Raw genomic sequence first — 27,854 nt, forward strand, 5'->3', positions numbered from 1 at the left:
CTCTACAATGATAATCAAATCAAAGATTAGATTTTGTTGTTTGTAGTGTGTTTCTCTGTATGTTTTGATATTGTTGATAGGCCTCGTGGGGACTTCTCTGCTTCCTTGGTTTGCAACACAATTCTTTCTAAGGTATTCAAAATCTTTTCTCTTCTTCCAACTGCTTCTCCAGATGTTTCTTGTCTTTTTGTTAAACTCCAAATCTACTCGAGACTCCTTTTTTTTTTCTTTTTCTTAATTTCTTCTAGGTTTTCTTCAACAGTAAATACCTTCAGTTCACACCAGTTGGCTCACCTCTGTAGGCCAAATATTCCCAAATCTGTTTTCTAACGCTGAAATCTATGGAAGTTTACTTTGGCGTTTCCATCTTCCCCTTTTACAACTTTATAGAGATGTGACAGCAGAGTTGTAAGTCATAGGTTAGGCATTAAAAGCTCTTCTATCTAGATCTATATAAGTTTTCCTACTTTATGTTCCATACTTCAGTAACTCCATAAGAGTTCTCCCCTCCCCTGTCATAAATGTCTGTTAGTTCTTTCTCCTGCTCTTTGGCCCTGTTTTCTCAAGACCAAGGAACAGGTTCAAATGCCACTCCTTTTTCTGGCCCCATGCGAATTCACATCCATAATAACTTCTTCAATGTCTTCATCTCGAAGAAATCTCTCTCATTTGAATTTTAATTTTGTTTTATCTGTCTCTTGGGGAGACATATTACTATCTCCATATTAATAGAATATTAATCCATATTAATAGAATAAAATATTTTAGGAACATTTATTACTTTATAAACATTTATTTTTGTAACCTATGTTTCAGTATACCACATTGATATAATTATATAATAGCAGTTTTAAATATAAATGATTTAGCAAATTATCAAGAGAACTATATCTTTGCTTATGCCAGGTGAATGTCACATAAGTATGAGGGACAGTGCATTTTCTGTTAAAGAATTCTAGACAAACCTTTGAAGTCCTATTTTTCATTATCTCTACATGTGTCTCGGAAAGGTAACTAAACTCATTTAACAAACAACTTTTGGAATAATGATTATGCATGCAAAACTAGAAAAGTGAAACTATTTTTTCAAATTTCAAACATGTTACCAAAAAGTATACCTCTACTTATAAACATTATCTTATATGTTAACAATAAATGGCTATGCAGATAAAAAACATAATATTTGAAGGTAATTATAAGCATCTATACACACTTTCTTCTTTTTCAATTCTTTGAAACCAAGGAGAGCAGTGAAGGGAGTGAGTTTGCCTAACAGTATTTTTGTGGTCTATTTTAGAACAACTAGATTGACAATACAAGTTCAAGGAAAAGAGTTTGTTTTTCCTTCCCATTTAGAAGCATTTGACTATGTTGTCCCAACCTCTAATAGGAGGGTCATGTTTCCTCAGAGTATTTAATGTAATAATAACATTTAGCTTATTAATGTTATTCACAAGATAATTTTATATTTGAAAAAACCTTGGTTTTCAAGTGAACCTTAAAAGTACCTCTCATGATATGAGTAGCTCAGTCTACATTTTTGTGTATGTATGCCTACATTGTTTGTTTAATGGCTCAGTGAATACCTGAAGACTTTTGTGGCTTATAATCCTCAAGCAGTCCTTGGATGAAACAATTTTAGAGTTTTAGGTATTTTTCAAATAAAATACCCTATTTATAATAGTAGCAATAAGTGGTCCACTGGACATGGAGTATTCATTTGAGTCAAACCAATGCTTCTTAATCTTTAATTCTATAACTGGAGTGGAAAATTTCCCTCTACATTTAAGTGACAATAATGTAATAGAGTTTATGCAAGTAATTTCATTAGCCGTGAACAATGATTGCTAGATCAGACTAGCCAAGCAATGTAAGTGTCTGCTATCCCTTCCTAACAATCCTGTGAGCCACATTCCTTCTCAAAATGTAAACTCATGGCCTATAAATGTATGCATCCTGATTAGTACTGAGAATAATCAGACTGCATGATGACTTACTGAAATCCACCTCATAATTTAACTGAGTGATAAGAAACAGATTGATCTATTTTGTAACAATTTATTTTCAGATATCAAATATATGAGATATTTTAAAATGCATGTTAAAATCCGACTTTTAAGAGCATTTTGAATTTCCAAATTTTAATATATCAGTTGAAAATGCACAGAATGCTTAGCAGGAATGTTTTATGTTAGGAAGTCCCTTTACTGAGTTGAATGAATTTCATAGCTTTACATCCAAGTATTTCTCTATTTGGTAAATCATTATGTGAAAGAGTTCTTTTCCTTGAGTTTACATGGAATATCATGAAAACAATTTAATTTGTATTTTATTCCTTTACATTTTATGATATTGGCAAAACTTTTTAAAAGCTTTACATGGTTGATCATTTTGGCCAAATATACAAATGATTCTTCTTGTGAGTATGGAACATTAAATGCACTGAAAATGTAGCATGCCAATATTCATAATATGTAACTAAAACTGTATATGGATTTTTTTTACTTTTAGTCTTTAGAGAAAAAATCTTAAACTCTATTTGGATGCACTGGAATCCCTTATTTATTTATTTCTATAAAGTTTTTATTTATTTATTTTGAGAAGGAGAGAGAAAGCACACACACCCACACAAGGGGAAGAGCAGAGAGAGAAAAGGAGAGAGAATCCCAAGCAGGCTCCACACTGTCAGCACAGAGCCCGATGCAGGGCTCCATGTCATGAACTGTGAGGTCATGACCTAAGCTGAGAACAAGAGTCAGATGCTTAACTGACTGAGCCACCCAGGTCCCTCTGGAATTAATTTAGATTCCTATATCTGATAATTGATAATTTCAGTATCCAGGAACTATTTATTTATTTATTTATTTATTTATTGAAATATACTAACATTCATTGTGTTGTCATACATAAATAATTTGACCTAATTTATAAGCAACACTGACTTCACTCTGGGACTTGCGAGAGTATAAAGAAAGCAGTAGAAAGATTAATAAGTCTTGTCACTATTTTATTAATTTTCTTATAGGTAAAAAAAAAGTGGGATTAATACATACCAAAATATACATACCAAAATATGTCCCATAGCATTAGGTCTCTAGCCATATGAATCTGAGAATTTTTGATTAGATAGACACAAAAGAACAGTTTGTTTATCAATGGACTGGAAACTTTCAATAAACAAATGTGTTTGACAAGACCCAGGAGAGATAGGGTATGGATGAAGTCACTGTGGGAATGGGGGTGGGTGGAGAGCAAGTATAAAATTAACATCTACTTGGGGGGATCTGCAGTACATATAAAAACTAATTGGAAATTTATAAAACCAATAAATACTGTTTTGAACCAAGTGGTTTATTGTTTTCTTCTTATCAAGACCCTCCTCTTGGATTTAAGATTTGTGCCTGTGTACATATTTGTATATATCTGCCATCTATAATAATGACAAGCCAAAGTGAAGTGTTCAATATATACATTATTAAATGTTTGGGTAAAAAAATATTTAATGATTCAAGAATATATTTGGAAAATTATTATTCCAATCAAACTTTAGGATCAATGTAGAATGTTTCACTCAAAAGTAAAACTGGGGCTAGTAATAGGAATGTGTATATGAGAGAACTCTCTGTTCCTATATTACTAGACAGGCATGTAATATGCAGTAACCATTTTCTGTTCTGAAATAAGAAAAAAGTAGATAGCTTCTGCAATAGAGTCTCAAAATCTATAGTTTAATATAAAAAACTGAATCTTGTTTAGCCTTCACCGTTAAGATGCTGATGCATTTTTCCTTGAGGACACATTCTACAGGAAACTTTGTTGCTGGCAAAGTTTGTACCGTTTGAAATAAGCAAACAGTCCATAAACTCTCTATAAGCAGGCAGCAGTAAACAATCAATCTCTAAACCATTCACTAGGCCAGAAAAACTTCCTAATATACCAAATAATTTCTTCAGAGCTTGCGGTCCACACATGTGCCTAGCAGAAATTCATTTAAAATTCCTAGCTTAGAGAACATGTACTATCTTATTAGACCTCATGAGAATCATTTCAGCAACACTTAGCTTCGGAAATAGGGTAGCAGTGTATGGGAGCAAAGCCTCTTAAAAACAAGTCAATCAAGGGGCGCCTGGATGGCGCAGTCGGTTAAGCGTCCGACTTCAGCCAGGTCACGATCTCGCGAGCCCCGCGTCAGGCTCTGGGCTGATGGCTCAGAGCCTGTTTCCGATTCTGTGTCTCCCTCTCTCTCTGCCCCTCCCCCGTTCATGCTCTGTCTCTCTCTGTCCCAAAAAAAAAAAAAAAAAAAAAAAAAAAAAAGTCAATCAAAGTTGCCTCCTTTATTTTAACAGTGACCTTACAAATACCTGGTCTTGAAATCTTGTTGAATTTAGTTACTCCAAAGAGTCCATCTCTTTGTGATGACCCTATTTCTTTTCACTGGAAAATAATGAAAAGTAGCAAAATCCAAGATTTATAGGGATAGCTACACATACACGTAACATTTAAAAAAAATTAAAGTTCAAATAATGTTATTCTGCCTCTCTGGATTTCATAGATGGCTCTGTAAGTGATACCTGCATCCTGGTAATATTTCTGAACTATTTTGAGTAAAAGCACATATTACATTTGGAGATTCACGCTTTCCAATACATGCTGACTTTGAACTTAGTTCACGTTTGCTTAGCTTCAGCAATATATATTATATAAATATATAATTTATTTATTTAATATAATTTATATAATATATATTTATTTAATATAATTTAATATATATTTATTTAATATAAATATATATTATAAAATGTCATATAATTATATTATATTTAATATATATAATTTAATATATATTTTATATTATATATATTATATATAAATATTAAATTATATAATATGATTAATAAATATATATAATATATATAATTTTATATATTATATATAATAAAATATATATTATATAATATAAAATTATAATATATATTTATTTAATATAATTTATATAATATATACATAATATATGTATTATGTATATATACATAATATATTTAATATATGTATATATTATTTAAATTATATTAAATAAATATATATTATAATATATATAACATATATGTGTATATATATAATACATATATAAATATATGTGTATATTATATAATATATATATTTATGTTTTATTTTTTATTTTTTGCAGTTAAATGATGAATCCACATCCTGAAGGTAGATATGGAATGACATATTTTGGCTAGTAAATGTGTAAACATAAGGGTCTGGGTAATTATTTTCAAAATTTATTTGTCAAATTACTTTTTTATATGTTGTATATTATATAGGAGACCTATAGGAGACCTATTTTATTTTTGCTTTTTATATATTTCATTGAAGTACAATAAACAAACAGAAGAGTTCACATCATATGTTCTGCTCAGTGATATTCCACAAAGTGTATACACTAGAGGAACAAACACCCAGATAAATACAGCCATGTAACCAGCACACCACCCTCTTCTAGCCATTTTGTGTTACAATAAGAATAAGCATTATCCTGACTTCTAACACCTTAGAAAAGTTTTGCCAGTTTTAAAACATAAATAAATTATACTAAATGGACTCATTTGTGTGTTTGGTTTATTTGCCTCAATGTTAGAATCTTACAATTCCCCCTTGTTTTTTGATGTAGTAATAGGTCAACGATTCTCTTTGCTGTATAGTAGCCCATTGTGTGGATATACCATAGTTTGTTTATCCATTATTCTGTTAATGAGCATTTGGGTTTTACTTGGTAGGGAAAAATCTGTTAGAAGATGGCTGACAGGACTGATAGGAGAATTCCAGTCCCTGCCCAAAGACTCCCCTTCCAGGTTTTTCTTCTCACCCTGCTTGCTGCCCTTGCCAAATTACCACTAATGCTGAATGCAGAAGTAACAGACCATAAATTGTCCCCTTTGCTTATGCTCTGGACTTAGACCTTTGGAGAGTGATCTCCTCTGAGCCTGCTGGTGCAAAATAAACCTCCTGCCTTCCAAGATCTCAGAGTGCTGCTTCGTTCTTCCACCCACTGATCCAGACCAGGTTCCATAACATAACTGTTTCAGAGACTGGAAGAAAAACAGTGCTGTGAACATTCTTCTACAAGTCTTTTAGTGAATACATGCACAGATTTCTTTTGAGTGTATTCGTAGGATCGTATATTTACCTATTATACATACATATAGGATATATGTATAGCCTTCTAGACATTGTCAAAAAGTTAACATGTAAAGTTTCTGATGTTCCTCTTGCTGTACCTTCTCACCAACTAGTTATTGTCTGTTTATTCTATTTTTATTTCATTTATAAAACTATTTAGTGTGTTGTATAGTGTTGTTGTTTTTTAAATTGTTTTAATGTTTATTTATTTTTGAGAGACACAGAATCCAAAGCAGCTGGGCTGTCAGCAAAGGGCCTGAGATGGGGCTCGAACCCACCAACTGTGAGATCATGACCTGATCCAAAGTCGGAGGCTTAACCAACTGAGCCACCCAGAAGCCCCTATACCATTGTTTTTTAAGTTGCAGTCCTCAAATCAGAAAAAAATAAGTTTATTTGCCATTTTAACAAAGTGTAATTTTTAATATAAAATGCTCAAATGTAATTTTTAATATAAAATGGTCAAATGGAAAAATGCTCATCCTTATAGGAGTGTATAGCAAGACAGCCAAAATAAATCTGAATGAGAAACAAAATGTACTATTTATAAAGGGATAATTAATGAATAAAAAATTAGTTCTAAAATAACCATGTTATGGGATGAAAATACAGCATAGGGCATATAGTCAATAATATTGCAATAATATTGTATTGTGGTGGCGATTGTACTTAAGTGGTGAGCACCATGTAACTTGTGGTATGGAGTCACTATTTTGCACACCTGAAATTAATATAACATTATATATGTCAGCTAAACTTCAATAAAAAAACGAAATTACAAAAAAAAAATTCAAAAAATTAGATCCTATTGTTAGAACTCCTTTTCTCATCTCTTGTATGTATGACTATTATTTGAAGGAATGTCTTGATTGGTTCTGTTCCCTCTAAGAGGATACCTTTTCCACAAAATGTGCCTCTACAAATATGTGTTAGGTGCGTTAGAAAGGTAGTCTCACAAGTGCAGTCTCTCAACTTCCTCTCGCTGCACAGGAATGTGCCTTGGTCCTGGAACACTTGCTTATCAAGAGAGAAAGAGCCCCAACAGCCTGTGCTGGATTTATCATCCTGTGAGCTAATGTGTCACATGTCACAATATCTGGCCCATCCCACTGTTAAATCTGTCCCCTGAGGCAACAAAAGGGGCTTTCTTCCACTGTAGCCCTGAGAGGGATATGTTTAGGCTGAATTCCCTGTATGGGCCTCCCACTGCCAAGAGACCTGCTGGCCATGGGGAACCCACGTCCACTGTTGAAGCAGATCCTGCTTTGTCTCTTCCCTTTGTGAGTAAAGTACTGTCAGATACCAAGAGGCAGTGGGCGGAAGTGTGTGGAATTTTTCCTGATTAGTAACAGGTGCATGGTACTCCACAAGACACTAAGACTGGATGAATTCGTGAGTGCAGAATTTATTGTTGGCTGTTGTCAAAAGCCGAGCCAAGCATTCTTGTACATTAGTATACATCAGGATCACCTGAAGGGCTTGTTAAAAACAGATTCCTAGACTTCCCTTTCAGAGTTTCTATTTCAGGAGTTTTGGGTGGGACCTCAAAATTTGCATTTCTATCAAGTTGCCAAGTGATGCTGAGACTATTTGTCTGGAGGCATCACACTGACAATTATTGTTCTAAAAAAATAGACCAGAGTGGTAAGAGGCCTTAAAAAAAAAAAAAAAAGTTATGTGAGACTCATTCAAATTTCCATTTGGTTCCTTAATTAGCTGTGTGACCTTGAATTACTTCACATCTGGGATTCATTTCTGCATTTCTATATAATAATTTTATTTTCAAATTCAGCAGAATAATGTATTATTTTCATATAATAGAATTATGTATGGTCTCTCCCACATTCTTGCTGATTCCAAAGGAGCATGCTGAAACTGTTTCAATCTGGTGATTATTATGTATGTGGGGTGTATGTGTGTGTGTGTGTGTATCACCTCATTATATGGGGACATAAAAATTAGCATAAAATTTCTGAAGCCACTGAGCTAGATATAGGCTAGCTAGTGAATGAGTCTTTCATTTCCTTCAATGGAAAAATTACAGCTTTGTGCATATGAATATGTATTTTATTTGCTTCTCCATGAGTTCCTCCTTACATCTTTGATAATTTGATATGGAAATGTTTCATCCAAATGCCAGAAGTTGTAGTATTACTTTAATGACCTTTTTGTTTTAATGCAAATTACATCTTGAGTAACCAGATGTCAAAGCAAAATATTTTCAGGGCGCCTGGCTGGCTCAGTTGATTAAGCATCCGATTTTGGCTCAGGTCATGATCTCATGGTTTCATGGGTTCAAGCCCTGCATCAGGCTCTGTGTTGACAGCTCAGAGCCTGGAGCCTGCTTTGGATTCTGTGTCTCCTTCTCTCTCTGTCCTTTCCCCGCTTGTAAGAGTACAAGTCTCTCTCTCAAAAATAAATAAACATTAAAAAAAAGCACAAAATATTTTCAACTTTGTTTCCTTGCTTTTCTCCTTCTCTCTCTTCCTCCTTCTGCCACCCTGTTTCTCCCCTCACCCTCACTCTCCCATCGCTCTGCCCCTACCTTTCCCTTATTATGAATTTTACAGGATCCTTTGTCCTTCGACAGACTGGCATTTGTTTATATTTTAACAATCTTGAAGCATATTTACAAGCTTTGAATTTTAAAGATCAATTTTAATTTTATGTATTGTGGTGTAACAAAATTTTTCTTTCTGTGATAATTATATTTGAGAAGCACTTGGTGGTCCTATGTTTGGTAATATATTTAATAAAAATTTATGACATTTACTTATTAATCAAGGCATATTAAGAACTATTTATCTTTTAGATCAGTGTATTAGCTGTTCCTCAAAAAAGTTTGTTTAAAATATCCACTTCTGTTTATAACACAATCCATTTATGCCTCTAAATCTATTGTAAAATTGCTGTATGTTTACATTATTGCATGTATTTTCATCCTTAAGATGATTAATAGGCCAAACGCAAAACTGAAGAAATATTTCAGATCTACCACTGTAGTTGCACAAGTAGACGTTACTTAGTATGTGTCATTTTGTCATTGCTGTTTATTTTTACTACATACAAATAATATCTTTTGCTGTGTTATAATTTTTGTTGTATTTGTTATTCTTTAAGTTGTTTAAGTTTATTTTTGAGAGAGAGAGAGAGAGAGAGGGAGAGCACATGTGCGTTCAAGTGGGGAAGATACAGAGAGAGAGAGAGGCAGGGAGAGAGAGAGTCCCAAGCAGGCTCCGCCCTGTCAGCCCAGAGCCTGAGGTGGGGTTTGAACTCACAAACCATGAGATCATAACCTGAGCCGAAATCCAGAGTCACTTAACTGACTGAGCCTCCCAGGCATTCCTGTAGTATTTACATTTGTTATTTTGGATTGTGTTAGAAGTTAATAACTTAATTGAAGTAAGAATACAAACAATTGAAGGCATAGCTCCATTCCAAGCACATATGCAAAAATAAATATTAAGTTTCATTTACTTTATATTTCAATTTTCTATTGAACAATGCATTTGGATTTTCTTTTAAAGTTTAGTTACTTATTCTGAGAGAGAGAGAGAGAGAGAGAGAGAGAGAGAGAGAGAGAGAATGTGTGCACAAGCAGGGGAGGGACAGAGAGAGAGAGGGAGAAAGAGAATCCCAAGCAGGTTTAGTGTGCTGTCAGAAAAGAGCCAGATATGCAGTTCCATCTCAAGAACCATGAGATCATGACCTGAGCCAAGATCAAGAGTCAGATGCTTAAGCGACTCAACCACCCAGGCACCGCTTGATTTTTATTTTTGATATTTGATTCACAGAAATGGTAAATGTCTATTAAGAGGCTACCTTTTTAGATACTCTCTTCTAAAATTTTTGCAGTATTTAAATTATTTAAAATAAATTATGAAAAGGCATATGAGATATGAAGCAGAATAACAGCAACAATAACAAAACAGAACACTTTTGGTGTTCTTGAAGTGAGACCTCATTTCTGATACCTTATGTGCCTTCCTAAGGAGATAAACCAATACCTGCAATTTTGCTTCCATTACTCAGTTGGATTAAAAAAAGTTCCATATATCTGATATTTCTAAAGAATATATCATCTAGTGTTTCTTTGCTTTGAGGTTGAAAAATGTGATATGTTATCATACTGTATATAATGTTCTGTATTATTCCTTTCGTTCAACATTGAGTTTCCACAACACATCCATGTTGTTATTATAGAAGATTATGCATTCATTTTCACTGCCTTAAATATTTCATTGTGTATAAACATAATTATTCACTTATCCATTTCGAGTCAATGAAAATTTGTCTTGGTGTTTTTTTTGTTGCTAATATGAAATGCACAGGCAAATACGTTTTGCACATGCACCTTGGTACACATAGAACAATTATTCTAAGCCATATACTGAACAGCAAAATGACTGTGTAAGAAGTTTATAAATGTTCACCTAACATAATTCCAAATTATTTTTAAAGAGTTTGTACCAGTTTATGCTCTCGTTTTCAATGAGTAAGAATTATCTATTTCTAATTTTTTGCCTATAGTAACATTAGACTTTTTAATTGATGCATATATGGTGTGTATAAAGGTTATACTTTAGTAATCTTAATTTGCAAGTCCATCTTTGGTAATAAAACTTAACTAATTTATTTTCTAGCCACAAGAAGGCATGAGGTGATGTAGAACAGGCTTGTTCAGGAAAGATTTATACCACTGAATCATATCTACATTTTAATATTTTTTATTTAATGTTTTTATTTATTTTTGAGATAGAAACAGAATGCAAGTGGGTTTGGGGCAGAGAGAGAGGGAGACGCAGAATGCGAAGCATGCTCCAGGCTCCAAGCTGTCAGCACAGAGCTGGATGCTGGGCTTGAACTCACAAACTGTGAGATCATGACCTGAGCCGAAGTCAGACGCTCAACCGACTGAGCCACCCAGGCACCCCTGAATCATATCTACATTTTAAAATAACTAGCTTGCTCTGCCCCTGTCACCTTCCCTATTCAACTAATTATCATACCAGTGAAAAATGATTCAGGTTTGTATAATTAGACAAAAATTAGCATTCTCTTCCTCATTCATCTGCCATATTTTTACTCCTTTGCATGACCCAACTCAGCCATCTATTCTGAGAAGTTTTAAACTATTCAACATGGTGCATTTCCCTATTAAGTGTATTATGTTCTAGTGTAAATTGTGTGTTTTCTACGATACATCGTGTGTGCATCTTAACGACAGATCTATGTTGGGGCACCTGGGTGGCTCAGTCAGTTAAGTGTCTAACTTTGGCTCAGGTCAGCATCTTGCAGTTCATGAGTTCGGGCTTGTTTCAGATTCTGTGTCTCCCTCTCTCTCTGCCCCTCCCCTACTCATGCTCGCTCATGCGCGCGCGCTCTCTCTCTCTCTCCCTCTCTCTCTCAAAAATAAACATTAAAAAAATTAAAAACAAAAATAAATAAAGTCGAAATAGCATTAAATTACCTGTGTTTACCAGGGTAACTCCCTCACTGCATGCACTTTTTAAGTTAAAAGATAGTACTTCTATGTTCACTCTTTAGTAGATCCCTTTGCAAAGCATTCATCCCTTCAAAAAGTGGCCTTCAACTATATTATACTCCAGTTGGAGAGATAAAGGATTGTGTTTAAACAGCTAATTTTACTAGATGTCAGTGAAATACATCCTGAAATTATAAGCCACAGGTTCTGGGTTGGAATGGAAAAAAGTAAGGTATTGGAAAGAGAAAGCAGAAAATGCAGCTGACATTCAAATTTTTCTTAGACAGATTTGCATGGATTTAAAGTGGGAATATAACTAAGGTCATTCCATACTGATAAAGCAGAAAAATAGAATGGCTTGTTCAGAAATCATAAACCAAACAATGCCTAGACTGTAAGATATATGCATGTAGTGATGTAGCGTTAGGCTAGAAAGTAGAGTGGAATAGCTCATAGAATTACCAAAAATTGACATTTTATCCTGGATATTTAATTGAATGGCTTACATGTAATTATTCAGAATAATATTATTCTAATACTATGGGAAAATCATTCTAGGACGTTAGGGTGAAAATTTTGAAGAATAATTGTACTAGAGTTACTCTTTTAATCTCATAATATTTTTGTGTTAAAATTTAGCTTTTTCTCTTTGATTTTATGGTAATATAGATTCTCTTATTATATATAAATTAATCACACAATATTCATATATATTATATTCCCCAGAGTTATTTCTTTATGCAAGAAATGGTATGACAAGGAAATTCTAGTGTTGTAGATAATTTTCTATTTAGTTTGATTTCCCTGGCATAGTTACTGATGCAAGAAGTAAAATTCGTTCCTGTTGAAAAATTGCTACCCCAGGAGGGAAAGCATTCTACCATCTCTTCTTAGAAAAAAAAATGTTATAGACTTGAAATCTAAAATAAGGATTAAGTAAATGTATGTGTAAACTTATCTGCTTATTTGAAAGAACAAATTAAATCACCAGATGAATTAAATTTTTGTTTTCTATACCCAGTTATATTTATTTTGAATAGATCATTTCCTGACTATACTAAGCATGTGAACATAGCCTTTAGAGGTACAATTAATGAACTAAGGAAATGGTTTATATCAAATAACTTAAATATGTTTCCAGGCATCTGTCTATTCACTGGTGGCGAGCCTTCACCTCGAGTCTAAAAGAAAAAAAGGAATGCTAAATATGTTGGCTGTCGATGATGCTGAAGGAGGCATATAAGAAAAGTTTTATATAGCTCTTCCCATTATAAAACTTTCCAGGACCCAGTTTTTATAAAGTTACACGTATAATATAGTAAAAACCATACTCCTAAGTAAATGAAAACAAAAGTCCACAAAAGCACATCTGTATTGATATATACAGCAGATTTATTCATAATTACCAAAAATGCAGAATGCAAATATCCATTGGTGACTCACTGGGGTATATCTATCCATTGAGTTACTACTCAACAATAGAAAGATCATACTACTGCAAAATGTAACCATGTGAATGAATCTCAAAAATGGCAGGAAATTTGAACAAAACATGTAGAAAAGGGTAAAACTGTAATACGATTTTAAAAGGGGGGGTGGGGTGACTGGGTGGTATAGTCAGTTAAGCGTCCACTTCTGCTCAGGTTATGATCTTGTGGTTCATGGGTTCGAGCCCCTAGTTGGGATCTGTGCTGACAGCTCAGAGACTAGAGGCTGCTTCAGATTCTGTGTCTCCCTCTCTCTCTGCCCCTCCCCTGCTCACTCTCTGTCTCTCTCTCTCAAAAATAAATAAACATTTAAAGAAAACTATAATACCTTTAAATAAGTTTCTATATGACAAAACCATAGGAAAAAGACATCCTATCACTGTTTCCCAGGGCCTGGGTTTGGGGAGAGAAAATTACCTATGAAAAACATGAAGAAACTTTTTGAGGTTTCAGAAGTATTCTGCATCTTGATTGCACATGTGGTTATGTCACTGCATGTATTTGTTTAAACTCACTGATTTGTACACTTAAAAAAAAGTGGATTTTACTGAGTTTAAATATCTCAACCTGTCTATATTTAAAGAAAAAAGAAAAGAGATGAAAAGAAAAGAAAACAGAAAACAAAACCACACAAACCAATGAACAAGGAAAGTCATCAATTAAAAAATAAAAATTCTAGGGAATATTTTCCTAGAATATTTAAATATAGCAAGGACAAAACACATAAACCCAACTACACAAATGTAAATTTTTTTAGAGTTGGTCTGCAAACTGTAATGAAATGAAGCCAAATTAAAAAAAAAAAAATTTAAGCTTCATTCCATACATTCAAATAAGAGTAGCTTTTGTATGTATCAGATTTGTTAAGGTTTAGTGTCATTAGGTAAATAACCTCCTCTATTGTAGATGAATTTATTTTAAAAGCAATACTTTCTTTCCCCATTTAAAGTAAAGGCCTTCATGATTTTAGTAAAGATGCTGAATTATTTCCCAGATAGTATGACCTCACCTGTCAATTTCCAGTGCACTTAAAAGAAAGAAAGAAAGAAAGAAAGAAAGAAAGAAAGAAAGAAGAAAGAAAGAAAGAAAGAAAGAAAGAAAGAAAGAAAGTTATATGGTAGGTAGTTAAAGTTTTACCTCTCTGTTCAACGTAAGTCATCCTTTATTAATTTAAGCTGTAACAAAAATTAAGTTCACAAAAAACTTTTCTAAGTTTGAAAACAGGCACAAAAATAATGAGCACATTTTTGATATCCAAGCTCCATATCCAAGGTTTCAGGACAAAGTTAGTGTATTTCATTCATTCATTCATTCATTCATTCATTCATTCAGTAATAGCTCTTCAATAGCTAATCTGTGATCTGTGACCGGTGTATAGTAGTCCTAGCTCTAGATATTACACTCACAGTGACAACCAGAACCTCTTGTATGGGCTATGTCCCAGTACGAGGTGACATAGAACAAATTAGAATGTACTGTTTAGCACACAAGCTAGTTTAAAAGCATAATTTGAATATGTTGTAAATAAGCAGGATAGTTTGATGGAAAGGACCTGGGAAGAGTGTTTTCGACGCTGTTAGCAATTCACTCTGAAGAGTTAGGGCTTGGGCTGGGCATTTTCGAAAAGCACAATGAAGTCATATTTCTTGAAATGTCAGTGCGATGTAGGGAATAGCTGGAGCGAACTCACGTAGGACCTTTTAAGTGATGGTTAAAAGTCTGGATTTGATTCCAAATTCAGAGAGAAGCAAATGAAGGAGTTCAAATATGGTAGAAGTGTGATCTCAATTATGTTTTAAAATATCTGCTCTGCTGTGTGTGGATAGTTTGTAATGTCCAGGAGGGAACTGCAACTATCATTTGAGATAAGAGTCCATTTTAGATCATTTTAGATCAGTGTCTCAGTTTGTTCATGTAAGGGGTGTTCACTGCTTGTGCAAAAGTTCTAGCAAGTGGAGGTGGAGGGAAGTTTTTAGATAGGGGTGGATCTTAGTTAACTTTACTGTCAACTAAAGTGTTGGATATCTTCCTTAAGATTTTGTGGGAGAGCAACAGACATAGCTTTCTAAATTTGGGTCATTGATTTTTGCATGTTATTTAAAAACATGGGGCTAATTAAAAGAACTGCTCTGAATGACAGCAGATTGTGACAATGAAAATTAGAAGACTATGAGTTATATAAAACAAGGCTTATTTTTTCCAGGATGTTCAAATGGACCAAGTGTTAACTCATATTAGTACCTGTTACAGAGGATTGGGAGGCAGCAGAGAATAATAGTGCCTACAATTTCCCAGTGAATCGGGAAAACAATCAAATATGTTTGCATATTTAAAAATCAAAAGCTTTTTAAAGTAAATTGTATTTCTTATTGAAATTTTATTTTGGAATATTAGGTTTTTGGTAAGAGCATAAAATTTTTGTGGCTCAATGTTAAAAAACATTTCCCCAAGTATACATAATAAAAGGTAAGATAATATTAAAAGTAAGATACTTCCATAATCATGTTTAGAGTTTTGCTGTAAATAAGGTCCTTGCTGTTATGTGCATAATGATTGTACTCTAGTTGATAAAACTTGTTTCCATGGGAATATAGGTTAGCAAGTCTGTTTCTTGTTGTATGTGCTATACATGTATACTGAAATTGAACAATTAAAAAATGGATATTGGTTGGAAACAGGTTTCTGTTGGAGTTAAAGTTGACATGTAAACAGGGAAAGGGATCTAGAATGATCTATGTGGTACTGCAATAGACTTGATGGCATTGGTATGAACTCATGTTTAGCTTATTGTAGATACAGATGGTTACATATAGAGCTGTTTATAGATATGTTTATATAGAGCATTAATATCCACACTAGCTGAAAGGGTTTAGAAGCAAGGACATCCAAGTAGCAACAAGCATATCTTGAACCTAGATCTTAGGGGTTTTTTTATGTTTATTTATTTATTTTGAAAGAGAGAGTGAGTCGGGGGTGAGGGTGAGGGACAGAGAGAGAGAGAGAAACTCAGAATCCCAAGCAGGCTCTGCACTGTTGCTGTCAGCACAGAGCCCAAGGCCGGCTCACGAACCATGAGATCATGACCTGAGCCAAAATCAAGAGTTGAATGCTTAACCAACTGAGCCACTCAGGCGTTCCCAAATCTTAGGTTTTAATGCCATTCTCTAATAAAAGACACTAAGGCTCCTTGGAGAAATGTCTGATTCTAATACCTGAGGCAGAAATTATTCAAGATGAGCCTGGAACATCTTGCTGTGCCAGAAAGTAGAGAACTTCCCCTACAACCCAAAACCAAACAAACAGAAAACCTACATTAAAGAGGATATGGCAAAGTAAAATAGCCAAATGACATATTCTCTAATGGCCAAAGTGAGAAAAATGTGAGCAACAGAATAAATAATGTAGTATTGGGTTATAACCCACAGAATAAAATGATATTTATGAGCCCATGGTAATATAAACAAATGACTGAATAAATAAAGAATTGGAGAAGTGGCAAATTTCCCATGCAAAAAAAGTCCAGATAATTTATGTAGATACTGTGCTTTAAAGTATGCGAAGCCTAATTCCCCACTCCTTCAGTGTTCGCTGGGCATAGTGACTGTCTTCTAATAAGTACAGATAAAAGAGAAGAGTTACTTTACAGTAGAAAACTCTGACAAACACCACCTAATCCAGGTGATCAAAGTCAACACCAACAATGAAAAATTATGTTGATACCCTGGTATCATCATCATACACCGCATATGATATGATAAAAATGGCACTTTACCTCTCTAGTATTCCCCTCCAAACCTATAAACGCAGTAAGCCATGATACAGCAGCAGCAGCAGCAGCAGCAACAACAACAATAACAAAATAACACACCAGAAAAATTCAAGTTGGTAGGCCCTCTACAAAATACATGACCTCAAGACAATCAAGTCATCTGAGACAAGGAAGTCTGCCATATGTCCCAACAAAGAGGAACCTAAGACCAGATGCCTGAATGTAACATGATATCCTAGGCATGATAGAGAAACTGAAAAAGTTGTTAGGCTAAGCTAATGAAATATGAATAAAGTATGGACTATTATCATCTATTAATCATAATAAATATACTAACAAGATTTTTTTTAAGGGGGAAATTAGACACAGAGTATGTGGAAACTCTCTATATTATCTTTCCAAAGGAAATATAAAACTTTTTTTTTAAAGAATCTATGAAAAATATCAACAGAAAATTTTTAAAAAATGAAGTCTTATTTTTTTAGGATATTTGCTCCACAGTATTAATTGAAAAATGAAGTCCTCCTTTTAGCCCATCTTCTTCATCTCTGTGCACCAGACTTTTAATTTCTAACTTACATTTTGACACCTTTACAAAGATTTTGCTAATCTTCTATATTTGCTTACTGTTCCCTAACAACCCACCTCATATCTAGTGTTTTGAAAGAGTAACCGTTTATAATTACTCTGAATCTATGTTCAGCTGTGTGGCTCTTTTGGTCATGCCTAGCTGAGCTCTCTCGTATATCCACTGACAGCTGAATGGCTCTGCTCTGGGAGTCAGCCTGGTATTGGCTGCTTTGATTCTCTCCCATGTTATCTTATTTTTCAGAAGGCGAGTCTAGTCTTGCTTACATGGTTGTATCACCAAGTTCTTGCAGAGAAGGAGGAACCATGCAAGGCCTGGGCTCAAGCTGGCACATCACTTCAGTCACATCGCATTGACCAAAGTAATCACTAAACTAGTACATATTCGAGGAGCTGGAAAAGAAACTTTACCTACTACTGGGAGAAGCTGCAAAATCACATTGGGGACATGGATAGAGGTAAATAAATAATTGTGGCCATATGACTATCTACTACACCCCCCATTGGAACTCATCCTTTAACGTTTGAATTTCTGGAACCCTTTGTCACTGACCTTCTATTACATTTCCTGCTAGATTTAAAATCAAGGGATACGTATAGTACCTTCATTGTTTTATAGGTCAGTATATTTCTTTATAAATTAGTAGTTGAGTAAATGTTAAATTTTTAAAATGCAGGATTATGGTGTATTTTTGTAATTTCCTCAAGTTACTAAAAATATCAAACACTTTTCACCAATAATAGAACTTCAGCATAAAGCAGCTTCAGTATGATCCTTTCACCATTACATAAAGGAGAAAATCCCTGTCTCTTTGATCTTGGTATATTATTTTCAGTATGGTAATAGTTGTTATTGTACTAAGCCCAAATCTATTATCTAAATAGGGAAAAATCCCACATATAACTTTAATAATTTGAATTGAAAAATAAATAAGGATCAGACCAATACACTATTTAAGCGTCATTCTCTACCATAATTGAACATCTGAATGATTATTTAGCTTCCCAATTCCATTTCCTGGAATACAATTTATGATTAAATTAGACTGGAACCAAGTGGCAGAACCATAAATAGAAAGATAAGGAATTTCACCTTGAACCAGTTCAACCATTTGTCAGCCATAACATACATGTCAATTATTCATGTATCAGTTTACAAACCACTTATGGTAGCAATTTAGAAGTCATGGCTGTGTGAGAAATTAAATTACCAAAAAAATGACAAGAAGGAGGATGTATGTTTTCAAGTATTTTTAAAGATTTTTTTCTGATTTTTATAAGATTAAGATCCCTTTTATCATATTATAGTCCTTTAATGCTCAGACTAGTATTAGCTTGCTAGCTCTGGTCCAAATGATGATTAATTTAATGGATTATTAAACATTAGCAAATTCCAACTGTGTTAACTCTATAATTCTTCTATATCCAGTGGAGAAGTTATTGGCTAAATATCTGAAAGGCTTATGGTGTCAGTAGAAATGAATGCCTAACCTAGTGTCATATTTGTACTTACATTGCTAACTGATTGTACAAATATCTTTTGCTGACCAAGCAAAGAAACTGTCATTCGTATTAAAATGAACTCTTAGAATCTAGAAAAATTGAACTGGCTAATGAATAACATCCTGAATATGTCTTCAATTGTTATGAGTAATTACAATAGAATTTTCTGGCACATGGCAGCTTCTTACAAAATTAGTAATGATTAAGTTGTTTTGTCATATAGGAAGATAAAATGGACACTACTTCTAGGTATCATAAAAAGGTAGAAAAGGTCCTTAGAATTCATTTAAAATATATTCTGTTTCTCATGATGACAAGAAGAAAATAAAAGGAACTTAAGAAGTCTTTATTTAAATTTAAAAGATAAAGGAAAACTTGTTTTGGTATTTTCATTCCAATGTAATTTGTTTAAAAAATTTCTATAACCATATGTCAGAAGATCTAATGCACAGAATATTTGCAATTTAAACTTTTATTTTGCACTCAGTTTTCCTTTGTTTTACTTGTCATGATAAATATCTTGGAATAAATTACATAATATTGGAGTAAATATTTGCCTTGCCCAAAGTGTTAGAGAGCTGAAGACTAGTAATAGCTAACACAGACTAGTCTTAATTTTCTCTCCTGATGAGTGTATTGATTTTGTGATCATAAAGTATGATAAATTCAGTTTTGTTTAATAGAAAAGTCGAGTTTTGAAAGAAATTCGTATTAAACCCTGGTATACTGCTTACCTGGTTGGATGACCTTGAACTAGCTATTTAATCTCTGATTCTTGGTATAAACAGCAGTAAAATGTGGATACTGAAAACATTATCTTACCTAATGTATTTTGTTAGACCTTAATAAGAAGTTTGCTGTGGAGAACAAAGGAGATGTTGTATTTTAAAGTCCCTCCTAAAATTGAAAGCTTTAAATGAATATTAGTTTTCTATATCCATATGATTGATATGTATCTTTGCATGTCCCATATTTTCTGTCATTTTCATCCAATTATAAAACTTCTGAACTGAGGGCATCTGGTGGGCTCAGTCGGTTGAGTGTGTGACTTCAGCTCATGTCACGATCTCATGGTTTGTGAGTTTGAGCCCTGCAGTCGGGCTCTATGCTGATAGCTCAGAGCCTAGAACCTGCTTCCGATTCTGTGTCTCCCCCTGTCTCTGCCCCTACCCCACTCACAGTCTCTCTCTCTCTCTCCCTCTCTCTCTCTCTCAAAAATAAAATAAACATTAAAAATTTTGAAAAAAAAAAAACTTCTGAACTGATAGCTATTGTACAGATTTTACCAATATAACTACTTTTATTTCAAAGAAAATGAAATTAACCCCCCTTTCTAAGCTTCCAATAGTTTATTTGTCCCTAAGATCCCACTTACGAAGTGTCTACATTTTAATCATATGCTAAAGACTATGGTTTGGAACTTTGAAAATTATTTCAGTGTTGCTGCTGATATTCTTACCCTTGATAAAGTCCAAAGTAAAAATAAACACTTAAGTGTCTAAAGACTTTTTCAAAGTATATTTTCTCTTTTCCTTACAATGAGATGACATGTAAGTTGAGTATCACTTTAAAAAATTTTTCAAGTTAATTTGACTCATAACAAACTTAATTTATTTAAAAAGTGCTGGCTCCATTTCTTCTCTTCCTTGTTAAATTAATAAATTCAAAATAAAGTTGTTTTATTTTGAATTGATGCTTTTTAAGGCTAGAAAAAAGTGCCAAGCTTTGTAGAGTGATTGGGCAAAATTTCTGTAATTTTGTAGAAAAGAAAGATTTTTTATTGAACTTATTTATTAATTATTTGCTCAAGGAAGGGAAAAATTAGAAGAATGTATTTGTTGTATGTTTTAAATTTACATATTTATCAGAGTTATGACTATTTAAAAAAACTGATAGCTTTGTTTTGTTTTAAGGATGAATATTGTCCTTAGAGAATATAACTTCTCTTAATAATATTGATACATGAAGACCAGGGACAGACAGACAATTTTCATTCTCTCTCTCTCCCTTCTACCTCTCTTTTTCCCTCCACCCCCCTCTCTTTCCCTGTTTCTGTTCTATATCTACAGCATCTCCATTCTGAACTAATAGAAATTTCTGATGTACTCATCAGTGAGTTAATTTTTTTAATATAATTTTATTGTCAAGTTAGCTAATATACAGTATACACAGTGTGCTCTTGGCTTTGGAGGTAGATTCCCATGATTCATTGCTTCCATACAACACCCAGTGCTCATCCCAAAAAGTACCCTCCTCAATGACAATCACCCATTTTCCCCTCTCCGCCTCCTTCTCAATGCTCAGTTTGTTCTCTTTATTTCAGAGTCTCTTATGGTTTGCCTCCCTCTCTGTTTGACACTATTTTTATCCCTTCCCTCCCCCCATGGTCTTCTGCTAAGTTTCTCAAGTTCCACATATAAATGAAAACGTATGATATGTGTCTTTCTCTGACTAATTTATTTCACTTAGCATAGTACCCTCCAGTTCCATCCACATTGTTCCAAATGACAAGATTTCATTCTTTCTCATTGCTAAGCAGTATTCCATTGTATATATAAACAACATCTTCTTTATCCATTTGTTAGTTGATGGAAATTTGGACTCTATAATTTGGCTCTTATTGAAACTGCTGCTATAAACATTGGGATACATGTGCCCCTATGCATCAGCACTACTGTATCCTTTGGATAAATTCCTACTAGTGCCATTGATGGGTTGTAGGGTAATTCTATTTTTAATTTTTTGAGGACCTTCCACACTGTTTTCCAGAGTGGCTGCACCAATTTGCATTCCCACCAACACTGCAAGAGAGTTCCATCTCTCCACACAGTTGTCAACATCTGTTGTTTCCTGATTTATGAATTTTAGCCAAACTGACCAGTGTGAGATTGTATCTCAATGTAATTTTGATTTGTATTTACCTGATGATGAGTGATGTTGTTTCATGTGTCTGTTGGCCATCTAGATGTCTTCTTTGGAAAAGTGTCTTTTCATGTCTTCTGCCCATTTCTTTACTGGATAATTTGTTTTCCAGGTGTTGAATTTGGTAAATTCTTTATAGATTTTGTATAGTAACCCTTTATCCGATATGTCATTTGCAAATATCTTCTCTCATTCTGTCCGTTGCCTTTTAGCTTTGTTGATTGTTTCCTTTGCAGTGCAGAAGCTTTTTAACCTAATGAGGTCCCAATAGTTGAGTTTTGCTTTTATTTTCCTTGCCTTTAGACATGTGTTGAGTAAGGAGTTGCTGTGGCTGAGGTCAAAGAGGTTGTTTCCTGTTTTCTCTTCTAGAGTTCTGATGGTTTCCTGTCTCACATTTAGTCTTTCACCAATTTTGAGTTTATTTTTGTGTATGGTGTAAGAAAGTGGTCCAGTTTCACTTTTCTGCATGTTGCAGTCCAGTTCTCCCAGTACCATTTATTGAAGAGATTGTCTTTTTTTCTATCAGATGGTCTTTCCTGCTTTGTCACAGATTAGTTGGCCGTACATTTGGGGGTCCCATTCTGGGTTCTCTATTATATTCCATTGGTCTATGTGTCTGTTTTTGTGCCAGTACCATACTGTCTTGATAATTACAGCTTTGTAGTAGAGGCTAAAGTCTGGGATTGTGATGCCTCTCGCTTTGGTTTTCTTTTCAACATTACTTTGGCTATTTGGGGTCTTTCGTGGTTCCATACAAATTTTAGCATTGTTTGTTCTAGCTCTGAAAAGAATGCCAGTGCAATTTTGATTGGGATTGGATTGAATGTGTAGATTGCTTTAGGTTGTATTGACATTTTAACAGTATTTGTTCTTCCAATCCATGAGCATGGGATGTTTCTCCATTTCTTTGTGTCTGATTCAATTTGTTTCATAAGTTTTCTATAGTTTTCAGCATACAGATCTTTTACACCTTTAGTTTGGTTTATTCCTAGGTATTTTACGGTTCTTGGTGCAATTGTAAATGGGATCACTTTCTTGATTTGTCTTTCTGTTGCTTCATTATTGTATAGAAATTCAACCAATATCTGTATATTGATTTTGTGTCCTGTGATTTTGCTGAATTCATATACTAGTTCTAGTAGCTTTTTGATGGAGTCTTTCAGGTTTTCCATGTAGAGTATCATGTCATGTGCAAAGAGTGAAAGTTTGACTTCTTCTTTGCAAATTTGGACACATTTTATTTCATTTTGTTGTCTGATTGCTGAGGCTAGGACTTCCAACACTATGTTAAACAACAGTGGTGAGAATGGACATAACTGTCACGCTCCTGATCTCCGGGAGAAAGCTCTCAGTTTTTTCCCACTGAGGATGTTATTAGCTGTGGACTTTTCATACATGGCTTTCATGGTGTTAAGGTATGTTCCTTCTGTCCCGACTTTCTTGAGGGTTTTTGTTAAGAAACAATGCTGCATTTTGTCACATGCTTTTTCTGCATCTATTGACGGGATCATATGGTTCTTATCTTCTCTTTTATTAATGTGATGTATCACATTGATTGATTTCTGAGTATTGAATCAGCCCTGCAGCCCAGGAATGAATCCCACTTAATCATGTTGAATGATTCTTTTAATATACTGTTGAATTCAATTTGCTAGTATCTTGTTGAGAATTTTTGCATCCATGTGCATCAGGGATATTGGCCTATAAGTCTCCTTATTAATGGGGCCTCTGTCTGGTTTGGGAATCAAGGTAATGCTGACTTCACAGAATGAGTCCAGAAGCTTTCCTTCCATTTCTACTTTTTAGATCAGCTTGTGAAGGATAGGTATTACCTCTGCTTCAAATGTCTGGTAGGATTTCCCTGGGAAGCCATCTGGCCCAGGACTATTATTTGTTGGAAGATTTTTGATAACAGATTCAATTTCTTCTCTGGTTATGATCTGTTCAAATTTTCTGTCTCTTCCTGTTTGAGGTTTGGTAGTGTGTGAGTGTCTAGGAATTTGTCCATTTTTTCCAGGTTGTCCAGTTTTTTGGAATATAATTTTTCATAGTATTCTCTAATAATTGTGGATTTGGTTGTGATCTTTCCTCATTCATTTGTGATTTCATCTACTAGGGTTCTCTTTTTTTTTTGAGAAGTCTGGCTAGGGGTTTATTAATTTTGTTTTTTTCAAAAAAACAGCTCTTAAATTCATTGATCTGTTCTACTGTTTTTGTTTTGTTTTGTTTTGTGTTTGGATTCTATATTGTTTAATTCTCCTCTAATCTTTATTATTTCTCTTCTACTGCTGGCTTTTGGGTTTCTTTGCTGTTCTCCTTCTAGTTCCTTTAGGTGTGCTATTAGGTTTTGTATTGGGGATTTTTCTTGACTCATGACATAAACCTGGATTGCAATGTATTTTCCTCTTCTGACTGCCTTTGTTATATCTCAAAGGGTTTAGACTATTGTGTTTTCATTTTTATTTGCTTCAATATATGTTTTAATTTCTTCTTTAATTGCCTGGTTGGCCCATTCATTATTTCATAGGATGTTCTCTAACCTCCATGCATTTGGAGGATTTCCACATTTTTTCTTGCGGTTGATTTCAAGTTTAATAGTGTTGTAATCTAAAAATATGTATGGTAAGATTTCAGTTCTTTTATATTTATTGAGGGCTGTTTGGTAACCTAGTATGTGATCTATCTTGGAGAATGTTCCATGTGCACTTGAGAAGAATGGGTATTCTGTTGCTTTTGGATGAAAAGTTCTGAATATATCTGTCAAGTCCATCTAGTCCAGTGTATCATTCAAGGCCATTGTTTCTTTATTGATTTTATGCCTAGATGATCTGTCCGTTGTTGCAAGTGGAGTATTACAGTCCCCTGCAATTACCACATTCTCATCAATACGATTGCTTATGTTTGTGATTAATTGATTTATATATTTGGATTTTTCAAGTTGGGGGCATGAACATTTATAATTGATAGCTCTTCTTGATGGAAAGACCCTGTAATTATGATATAATGCCCTTCATCATCTCTTGTTACAGGCGCTAGTTTAAAATCTAGTTTGTCTGATATAAATATGACTACTCCAGCTTTCTTTTGACTTCTAATAGCATGATAGGTAGTTCTCTATCCCCTCACTTTCAATCTGAAAGTGTCCTCATGTCTAAAATGAGTCTCTTATAGACAGCATATAGATGTATCTTGTTTTTTAAATCCATTATGGTACTCTATGTCTTTTGAATGGGCATTTAGTCCATTTACATTCAGAGTTATTATTGGAATATATGGATTTAGTGTCATTGTATTATGTGTCGGTTTTATGCTTGTGATGATGTCTCTGCTCCTTTGTAGTCTTTGCAGCATTACACTCACAGAGCACCCCCTTAGGATCTCTTGTAGGGCTGGTTTAGCAGTCATGAACTCCTTCAGTTTTTGTCTGGGAAAGCCTTTATCTCTCCTTCTATCCTGAATGACAGCCTTGCTGGAGAAAGAATTCCTGGTTGTATATTTTTCCTATTCAGCACATTGAATATTTCCTGCTACTCCCTTCTGGCCTGCCAAGTTTCAGTGGACAGGTCTGCTATTACCCTCATGTGTCTACCCTTGTAGCTTAAAGCCTTTTTGTCCCTAGCTTCTTTCAGAATTCTCTCTTTATCTTTGTATTTTGCCAGTTTCACCAGGAAATTCCATGGAGAACACCTATTCTTGTTGATTCTGAAGGGGGTTCTCTGTGCCTCCTGGATTTGGAGGTCTGCTTCCTTCCCCAGATTAGGGAATTCTCAGCTATAATTTGTTCAAGTAAACCTTCTGCCTCTTTCTCTCTCTCTCTTCTTCTGGAACTCCTATCATATGGAAATTATTATGTGTCATTGAATCGCTTAGTTCTCTAATTCTCCCCTCGTGGTCTAGTATTTTTTTTACCTCTTTTTTTTCCTTGGCTTCACCATTTTCCATAATTTTATCTTCTATTTCACTTATTCTCCCCTCTGCTTCCTCCATCCTTGCTGTCACTGCATCTATTTTGTACCTTATTTATAACATTTCTTAGTCATGACTATTATTTAGTTCCTTGATCTCTGTAGCAATAGATTCTCTGCTGTTTTGTATGCTTTTTTCAAGCCCACCTATTAATCATAAGACTATTATTCTAAATTCTTGATCAGATATATTGTTTATATCTGTTTTGAGGAATTCTCTAGCTGTCATTTCTTCCTGGAATTTCTTTTGAAGAGAATTCTTCCATTTTATGATTTTGGCCAGTTTGCTGTCCTTTTGGTGTTTTAGTAGCTTATTATGTGTCCTGCACCTGCGAGCACTACTATATTAAAAAGGGGTCATATACTCTTCAGGGCCTGGACCTTCAGGAGGTGGTTTTGGAGTGGGTTGTGTGCTCTCTGTTGTGGCTCTGGTTGCTTTATCTCCCTAGTCATAGTGGTGCTTTGCACCTTCTACCAGGTGTGCTTTGATTTGTTGTTGAACTAATCCTGGAAAAAATTTATAAAGGGGGTGATGGTGGAAGAAGCCTTATTCCATACAAAGAGACAAATGACATGGTGGGGAAAAAGAAAAAAAAATGACCAGGCAGAGACTCAGAGAAACTATACAGCTTAATCCAGAGATGGAGGGGAAAATAAAGTAGAAGGAGATGAAGAAGAGGTGTAAAAATTAGATTAAAAATGCCTGCTTGGGGCTCTGGGCTGATGGCTCGGAGCCTGGAGCCTGTTTCCGATTCTGTGTCTCCCTCTCTCTCTGCCCCTCCCCCGTTCATGCTCTGTCTCTCTCTGTCCCAAAAATAAATAAAAAATGTTAAAAAAAAAAAAATGCCTGCTTGGGGCGCCTGGGTGGCGCAGTCGGTTAGACGTCCGACTTCAGCCAGGTCACGATCTTGCGGTCCGTGAGTTCGAGCCCTGCATCAGGCTCTGGGCTGATGGCTCGGAGCCTGGAGCATGTTTCCGATTCTGTGTCTCCCTCTCTCTCTGCCCCTCCCCCGTTCATGCTCTGTCTCTCTCTGTCCCAAAAATAAATAAAAAACGTTGAAAAAAATTCTTTAAAAAAAAATAAAAATGCCTGCTTAGGGGCGTGTGGGTGGCTCAGTCGGTTGAGTGTCCGACTTCGGCTCAGGTCATGATCTCGCGGTCCGTGAGTTTGAGCCCCTCGTCGGGCTCTGTGCTGACCGCTCAGAGCCTGGAGCCTGTCTCAGATTCTGTGTCTCCCTCTCTCTCTGACCCTCCCCCATTCATGCTCTGTCTCTCTCTGTCTCAAAAATAAATAAACGTTAAAAATTTTTTTTAAAAATGCCTACTTTAACAAACTAACAACCAGAATAGAGAAGGGAAGAAATAAGATGAAGAAAAGGAAGGAAAAATATATATAAAATAAGAATTGACCAAGAATCAAATCAGAAAATGCAAAAACGCTGTATAGATATCAGATGCTGCCTTGGAACCAGTAGCTGTGCTGGTCTGGTTAGGTCAGTGTCAATCTTGCTCTGGTTTACCAGTCTCTCCTCCCCAGACTGGGTGACCCAAACCACTCCGTTCAGATCATCCTCACAGTCCTGCGTGAACTCGAGCAGGCCAGTTTGACCCACTCCTCAGTCTCCTGCACCTCCCAGGAGCTCATCTGGGATTCATACCCTGATGTTTTAAAGGGTCCCACTCCATGTACCCTGGTTCCAGGGAAGTGCCAGTCAACCCAGCTAAGGGCTTCTGGCTGGTGGGTGTCAGCAGGGTCTTTTGTCCTTGGAGTGGCTACATACCTTCTTCCCACGGCATTCAAGGGAGGGACTGCTCTCTTTGACTGAGCCTCTGAGTTCACTACCAAGCCCAGGGCTGGCTTCCCTCCTTTCCAGGTGTGTTCAGGGCAGCAGGCCCTAGTCCACAGAAAGCCCTACAACCTGGATCATGTTAGAAGTTGGTTCTTACTCTGT

The sequence above is a fragment of the Neofelis nebulosa genome, chromosome 1 (genome assembly GCF_028018385.1).
Source record: "Neofelis nebulosa isolate mNeoNeb1 chromosome 1, mNeoNeb1.pri, whole genome shotgun sequence".
Lineage (NCBI taxonomy): Eukaryota > Metazoa > Chordata > Mammalia > Carnivora > Felidae > Neofelis > Neofelis nebulosa.